Raw genomic sequence first — 6100 nt, 5'->3', positions numbered from 1 at the left:
TTAAAAAAATCATACAATTTCTTATTATGAAAATTGACTGGAGGCGCCCCTATGACTTAAACATTTTCATGAAAATTCTCAATATGAAAATTTAATTGGAGGCGCCACTACGACTTTAAAAAAATCATACAAATTTTGTTATGAAAATTTGACTGGAGGCGCCCTTATGACTAAAAAAAATCATGCAAATTCTCGATATGAAAAATTTGACTTGAGGCGCCCCTACGACTTAAAAAAATCATGCAAATTCTCGATATGGAAAATGGAATGGAGGCGCCCCTATGACGTAAACATTTTTATGTAAATTATCAATATGTAAGTTTTACTGGAGGCGCCCTTATGAGTGGGGAAAAAAATTGGTAAAAATATTGAATAAAAAAGTTGAATAATCGGTGCCCAAAGCAGCTTAAAAATGATAAAAATATTTTAAAAATAAGATTTTACTGGAAACGCTATTATGACAAAATTAAAACATTCAACAACAAAAAAAAGTTTGACTATCGACGCCCCTCTAGCAACATAAAGGCTGTTTATTAAGAGCCAAACAAAGTTTGGCGTACGGTAACATAAAAAAAAACATAAATTTTGTTTAGCGTTCTAGCTAAAACATTTTTTTGCGCCGGTTGGCAAACTTTGTTTGACTAATTTTGAACAGTCTTAAGATCTTGGGGAGCGCCGATAATCAAATAATTTAATTTTGTTTTTATTTTAACAAAACGCCGCTGGTAAAATCCTATTTTCAAAATATCTTTGATCTTTTTTTATGTTGCTCTACTTTTTTAATTTTTTTTTATTTTGTCATGAGGGCACCTCTAGTGAAATTTTATTTTCAAAAAGGTAGTCAAATTGTTTTATTTAACATTTTTGTTTCATCACAAGGCGCAACTTTTTATCATTTTTATGTTGCTTAAGCTAACTTTTTTTGATTATTTTTTTTACGTGTTGTGAAACTTTCTTTGAAATCTGATTTTCAAAATATTTTCATCATTTCTATGGAGCTTTTCAGGCGTTGATAGTATTTTTTTTAATATGTAAATTATTTTATCATTTTTTAAATTTTGTTTATGAGAGAGGTGCCTTTTCGCAACATTTTCTGGGGTAAATCGAAATATATCTTTGTTTTCTGTAGCAACTTTGTTACTTTTTTCGATTTTCTAGGACGTTTCTTCGGAAAAGTCAAGGAATCGATAGAGATATATTAAAAATTATCTTTTTTCATTTTTTATACTCAAAAGTCTGTTACAAATGTTTGACCCAAAAATGAAGTTTCTTATCTAATTTTTCAGATTTTCAGAAAATTCCGTCCAAAGGAACAAAATTTCATACGTTTACATACCCATTCCAGCCCTCAAAATTGTATGGAGACTTGTATGGAAAAACAAATGATGCAAAATTGCTTCTTTTGACATAGGGAATGCAAAGAAAAGTCGATTGAAAACCAGTAGTTTCCGAGTTATGATCAGTTGAACACTTTCAGTTTATCCAGCTACAACCCAACCCCACCTCTAGGCGGGGTTCGATCTAATAATTCGCCAAAAATCTTTTTTTTTTACCAATTTTCGACCTTTAAAAAGCATTGGAAAGGTGAACTTTTAAAATTTGATTTTTTTAGGGTTGAACGTGTGACTTGTTTTATTTGACTTTACCAATGTTTAAAAAAATGAAAAATTTTCTTGGCTGTGTTTTTCACTATTATTTTTTCTACTGTCTCAGACTATACATCTAAGCATTTTTTAACAATTTAAATGATAATAGTTTGTTCTAGAGTAAAAAAATGAAAAACATACAAAAAAATAATTAAAAATTGGCTGTAAAAAACTTGACAAATTAGGTGCTAGAATAGGCCAAATACTACCAAAAACAAATATCAACTAAACAAGATAAATGCAAATATAAAAACAAAAAATGAAACAAAAACAACATAAAACAAGAGAAGTAAAGTTTTTCGTAGAACAAAAGTTGCTCAAAATGACAAGGGAAAAATTAAAAAAATCGAAATAATTTGGGCAGCAAAGGGTTAACACTTAAAAAAATCAAGTTCATCGATTTGATTTCTTTGAGATTGTGTATCTCAGAAACAAATTGCTCGATTTGAAAGTTTCAGAGAAAAAATATTTTTTAGGGGTACTTTAGTTTCCAGAAGTATTATTTTAAAATAAAAAGAAACCAAAATAAATTGAAAATGCAATCCTAAAATTAGCTTTAACCTGAAAACGGTACATTTTGTTAATAAAATTGCTTCAATCATTTTTGTCCACTTTTTCTTTTTTTTTTCTTCAAAAAAATCATATCTCCTAAACCAGATTTTGCACCATCACTAAAGCTCCGAAGATGTATTTTTTAGTCCCCTAAAACATAAAAAATCGGATTTTTTGCTTTACCCAAGACACCAAATCGATCAGAAAATCCCTTGTCAAGAGATAGAAATTCATTCATTTGCATATAAATTTAATATGACCAGCCCCCAGAATTGTATGGACATTTGTATAGAAAAACGAATGATGCAAAATTGCTTCTTTTGACATAGAGAATGCATGGTGAGTGGCAAAGTTTCATCCAAATAAAAAAAAAAAAGAAAAGTTAAAAATCGTGAAAAAAATTGCGAAATTGTAGAGAACTACTCTTAATATTAAAAAAAGAAAACTTTTGAAAACTTGTTTTGAGCAATTAGGGGAGAGTGGGGAGACATGATCCCCTTTTTTTGTATCGCACATAACTCTGTCAATTTATCACAAAACTATAAACTTTTTGAATGAATTGAAAGCTTAATCATTCATCTATGTTTGGCTTATAAGGGTATTTCATCAGATGAACTCTTCGAATCATGCCAAGCGCCTTAAAAAAATATTTTAAACCGGCATTTTAAAAATGTTAGGGGTAACTTGATCCCCCTTTCAACATTTTGAAGAAATCTTAAGCAAAATGTTTCTTATTCATCCAAACTTTTAATTTTCTATAAGTAACAGCAATTTAACATAAAACCTGTACGTTTGTGTTCAAAATATAACAAGTTTAGTATGTAAAATATTTGAAAACTTAAAATATTATTTTTTAGACCAAAATTAAGCATGTTTACAAAAGCTGGAAATTTTTGTTTACAAAACTTTTGAAAAAAGGTTCAAACTGCAGTTAGTTATGTACAACTATACTAAAGGATGTATGAAAACTATGTATGAAAACCCAGCCCAATTAATTAATCTTGAGGCTGATTCCAGTGACTGTAAAAATGCAGGGATCAATTCTCCCTAAACGCATTTTTTTAAACAATTGATTGTAAAAATAGTATGACGATAAATTTAACATCAAATGCGTATGGGTTTTGGAGTTGATAAATTTATCAAACAATTCATGTATAAAAAATATTTTTTTGAATAATTTTTGAGTGTTTTCTATACATACTAAAACAAAGAAAAAAGATCTCTTGGAAGTTTTTGGCAGCTCGTTTTAGAAAAATGTGTGTAACTCAATCTAAACATTTTTTCAATTTTTTTCTTTGTTTTCTACAATGAGTTTTAGTTAATTTTGCACAACTCTCTAGAACAAAGCTAATTGTTTTACCCACATGCTGATGAGATACAGGCTTGGGATCAAGTGTCCCCGGGGATCAAGTCTCCCCACTCTCCCCTACTGCTACACACCTTCACTAAAACCCCGTTTTACGCTCCACAAGTGAACGGCCCATCCTTCTTCCGATTTAAGCCAAAACTCTCATTTGCGCAAAAATCTCAAATTCGCTCAAACTTCGAATTAACGCGTTTAAAGATTGACTGTTAGCGCCCTTTCGCAATCTAAACAAGCACCCCATGCGCCCCATTCTAGAAAACCCTCCCCTTTCAAAAATCCTGTGCACGGCCCTGTCAACAGGTATAGAGCGACAAACTCTGTGTCTGATGAGTCTGCAACTTCAACTATCGGACTAACATTCCTACCTTTGTTGAACTGCATCTCCTTGGGGGGGGCGCCGGTATTGACTTAAAGCAGAGCTCCCACTACTCATCTGTTGGTTCATTGTGTAACTTCAGCTGATCTGTCAATAACGGAGTAGCAGCTCATTGGCATTCAACCATGCTCATGCTCATGCTCATGTTGTGACCCAATATATAAATAAAAAAATTGGGAAGGTAAAATTCCCAAAATTTGGCAATATTTTCGATGTATTAAAAATCTACAAAAATATTAACTGAAAGTTTACATAAACTTATTAGCAAGTGGATAAAAGCATTTAAGCGTAATCCAATCTGATTATGTAAATAAGTTTTTACACAATTATACACACGAGTGTCGTTTCACATGCAGGATATTTCCGTAACAAAAAAGATAAACATTTTTACCAACGGTCTATCGTCGTCTGGCAATATCACCCAACAAGGTACATGGGGTATCGGCCACAACCAGGAAGCACACCGTTTTTTATTATGAAGACTGAAGCGACATCGCCAGTGTAAAGTTCGTTTTTTTCGGTCCTTTTACAGTCCCTTATTTCCCCGGAGGAACACTTTATTAACGGAAATTTGCATGCAAATAATCCTATTAGTTGGGCTAAAGTTTTCATCACACGTTACCGTGGGCCACGCTGGATACAGTGATTCTTTTTAGAGCTTACTTTTTCTTCTTCTTTTGCCATGTGGTGCCAGCTTGGAAACTTGGTGGTTGGCAAAGTAACAAAATTAAGCGATTTTACTAGTTTGAGAAGAGTTTTTAGCTAAGAACGTGGCTTAGGGTTGGGGATTGCCTACTTGCAGGCGCAATTTTCACAATTAGGTTGTGAGGTAGCATAACTGCAGGCGTTTAATCCTTACAAAAAGTTGCAATTGAACTGGCAATCTCTTTTAAACGAACTTGTTGAGCGCGCTTTAATGCAAATAGGACGAAATGAACGTATCAACCATAACGAATCTCCCCGGCGGGACTTCATCAACAAGTGTGTCCGGTGGATGCAACTTTGCCGGCGCACGCTTTGCTGACACAACTCAAATGAGCTGACCTCATTTTAATTGGTAATTAAAAATTTATTCACAACTTGTCTGCTCATTTATTCAGAATCAGAGACCGAGCGCGGAGGTGGAGGGAAATTTATGCTTCCATTTGATTCCACGGAGCGTTCTTTTTTGCACAACCCTTGTTGAAGATGAACTTTCACTGCTTCATTCGTCGGGGGTGTGCTCTCTTGACGTGAGTATTTCGGAGCGAACTCTGTTATAAATTACATCAACAAATATTTCCAATGACGTTGACTGAATTTCTACCCCCTTCTATAGCAAGTGTCAGGAGAGTGCAACGCCAACCTTATAATCTCTCCGCGGAATCATCATTAGCTGATCATTAAGTTGGACCCGGGAAACGTAACTGGAGCGTACTCCGAGGTGGACTCGGAAGCGGATACGTTTCCGTTCCGGGTTTTTTTTGTAGGTTATGTTTGCACAAGAAAAAGTGATGAAAAGTCAGCACGAACAGTTTTCTTGGCCAGACTTCACCTAATTGGCTGAGTTCTAGTGAATTGCGAGCAGTTGTAAGTTGTGTTGTACCTGTTGCAAAATATTCCTCAGATAAATATTGTTCAAATAAATATTGTTCAGGAAAAGCACTTTCAATAGTTTCAAAGACATTTTTGAAGACGACCGCAAACTTCTATTTTGATCAAAACAAAGAGTTCAAAAGACTATTTCTTCTGTGATTTATGAAGATGAAGTTTTTCCCAGTATTGATCAACCCTCCTAGCTATATGTACACATATCCATATTAAAATGCTGCAACGAATGTTTCTCTGATGCCATACTACAACTGCAACATAACCTATTTGTTTTTGGTTAGGTCTGCATCGACCACTGGCCCCGTCCTCGTCCCCCCTCCATATCCCACAAATTTCTTCCATTCTAAATACAATCTGTTTGTCTTTTCAAGCACAGCACCAGCAAGTACCAGACTAATGTCAATTGAGTTTTCAATCGAAAACCCCGCGCCCCATGCTGGTGGTGGTGGTGCTGCTGGCACTCCTGCGGTGGATTTCGGTGGAATTGAGCATCCTCGGATGGGACAGAGTCTGTCTCCTGATGGGATGAACTCGCCGTCTAACTCGGCGGGAGTGGCCAAACTGAAGAAG

Source organism: Culex pipiens, chromosome 1 (genome assembly GCF_016801865.2).
Source record: "Culex pipiens pallens isolate TS chromosome 1, TS_CPP_V2, whole genome shotgun sequence".
Taxonomy (NCBI): Eukaryota; Metazoa; Arthropoda; class Insecta; order Diptera; family Culicidae; genus Culex; species Culex pipiens.
Note: the sequence above shows the minus strand (reverse complement) of the source record.